Genomic DNA, 2,760 nt, shown 5'->3' with positions numbered 1-2,760 from the left:
GGGGGGGGGAAGTATAGGGGGTGTGGGGGGGGGGGGTTAGTTAGGGTTCCAAGGATGGTTAGAGTGAGGGTTAGTGTTGGGGATACAGACATACAGTTAGGGTTAATCTGAGGGATACAAGTAGGGTTAGTGTTAAAGTGATGTTAAAGTTAAAATGTTTTTAAGCTTTTTCAAATTCTGATTAAATCATTTACAATGGATGTTTTAAAGTTTTAGCTTCCTGCAGAATCAGCTGGTCTCTTGAGCACTGGCCCTCATATCCTGTTTTAGGGTGACTCCTTTTCCTTGTGTGTGCTGAGAAGCTGTGTCTGTCTTCATAAACACACAGCCACAGCAAGGCAAGACACTCACCTCTCCCTGCTCCCCTTTACTACTTCCTCCCTTCTCTAAGCCAGTAGATGTTCAGCTGCTGCAGACTGCTCTGTCCCTTGTGAGCTTGTACTGGACAGGAATTTAAGGGAAGCTGAACTAAAAGAGTTGGAGCTAGCTGTTCAAAAATATGATGACAGTAAGTGCGTGAGGAAAAAATATAAATACATACTTTGCTGGGCAATGTGTATTTGTTTGATCTGGATTCGTTATTGAAAAAAATGTTCAGTACTACTTTTGGGTTTCAGGGAAAATTAGTGTTATTTCCACTTTTGCAGTCAAATTTTAAAACCCCCTACTAGATGGTTGTCATATGCTCCTTTCTTAAAAATATATTTTCAACCATATTTCTAGTTGATTCTGTGGAGCAGGATTATACATAGAATACTATAGGCAGCTTCAATTGCTTACAAGAGATGACACTGGCCAGCATCACTCAACCCAGGAGACTGAGCAGATGCTGTGAGTGCAGGATATTATGGCCCTGCCCCCTGAGGGGGGTCACCACAGTAACATTCATGGACAGTGTACTGGTGCAGTGTACTCTTTACTCAGTAAGGATTGTCCATCCTAGAGAAGAGATGAAGAGGAAGAAGTCTTTGCATCATCACATGACTGGCCTGAAGACCTCGGGAGAGTTGAGTATCAAAATATAAAAAGCAAAAACTATAGCAGGTGGGGATTTGGGGGTAAGGGGGCATGATGGAATCCAGAGTTGGGCTTTATGTACACTATACCTCATTATGTGAAAGTGGTACATGGTGCCTACTGTACCGTCTACAGGAATGGAGCCTGATCTGAGTTTGTTTCTGCCTGTACAATCCTGCCTGTAGAGACTGCATTTATGCAAATGAAGCCAACTCCTTTGATAGTCAGTTTCCTTTTACTCCTAATGATATCATGGAAAGTTGTACTAAATTCTTTTAACTCTATATCCCACACCACCACCACATGGCTGACTCTTTTAGAAGTCTACCATATGTGCAAACATGTAGTTTAGAGAAAGGGGACGCTTGACTCTCGCTGACGGACATCACAGCTGCAGGATTGACTCTGGAGTCAGTGAGAGGCCTCTGGTCATTTGCATTTGTCTTCATCTACTATTTCATTGACACAGAATGGGCCCCAACGATGGCTAGCCTAGACTATTGCTACTGTCCAGTAGTGTAGAGAGCTGGGGAATACTTTTGACTGAGACATTAGCAATACAGTCTCTATAGTCTAAGATAACTATTTATCGATCGTGTCTTCGTCTAAGTACGGATACCCGGACCCACACGGATATGCAGTTCGGGTGCCCATATGACAGCGTACGGTGCCACCTCCCATAGGGAAGAACAGGCTGCTGCGTGCAATCATACGCAGCACCTCTCCCTCCCGGGAATGGCCTGATGTGGGCGTGCATGCCACACGGATGTGTATGGCCCGAGTTTGCACTGTGTAAATAAGGACTTAAAGTTTGTTGCACACATAAGAATGTAGAGACTTCTGTAATGTTACCAAGGACTGACCTCCTACCCTTAAGAGTTAAAGGTCTGTTAACGTGTGTCCCCCAGCAGAGTTTGCTCCATACACTAAGAGAATGTCAGGGTACAGGCCTGCTGCATTATGCTCTTATTAAGTACAGTACATTACAAAAGACTCTGTTTATAACCATTAAACCCAAACTGAATGGAATCTAGTTTGCAGAAGCATGATATATCATATACAATTTATATCTGTTTTGTTCAAACACTTGTTTTACCTTTTATTTTCATGCTTTGTTGCCACTCGTCACTCTTGATCTCCAGCAGGCTCTTTTCAGCCTCTTCCTGTCTACCTGCATGTATTTTAGCGATGGCGTCATGGCATGCCTCCGAGTGGGTTCCTGATGGTTAGTGATGGGCCGAACACCCCCCCTGTTCGGTTCGAATTCGAACTTTAGAACATGGAAAAAGTTTAAATTCGAACTGGAACTCAATGCAAGTCCATTTTATGGCTTATATGCAATTTATTGGCCATAAAAAGGTATGGGGATTCGAGTACTGCAGTGGGGGACATGTATCAATGAAAATTTGTTTTTCATAAAAATGAAAAATTCCTTTAAATATTGTGCCTGGGGGGTCCCCTTAATCTGCCTGTAAAGTGGCAAATCTGTACGATGTATAGAACGAAGTGTGTGGTTCCCCCTCCCAAACAATACCAGACCCTTTAGGTCTGGTTGGAATGTTAGGATGGACCCCATTTAAAAAAAATTATTTCAAAAAAAGTGCGGGGTTCCCTACAAAAGTCATACCAGATTCTTAATGTCTGGTAGGAAAGTTAGGAGGGACCCCTTGTAAAAAAAAAAAAAAAAAAATTCCCCAAAGTGATACCAGGCACTTATGGTTTGGTCTAAATTTTAAACAGGGG

Source organism: Nanorana parkeri, unplaced genomic scaffold (assembly GCF_000935625.1).
Source record: "Nanorana parkeri isolate BGI_ZX_2015 unplaced genomic scaffold, ASM93562v1 scaffold1582, whole genome shotgun sequence".
NCBI classification, from domain to species: Eukaryota; Metazoa; Chordata; class Amphibia; order Anura; family Dicroglossidae; genus Nanorana; species Nanorana parkeri.
This window is presented reverse-complemented; position numbering follows the sequence as displayed.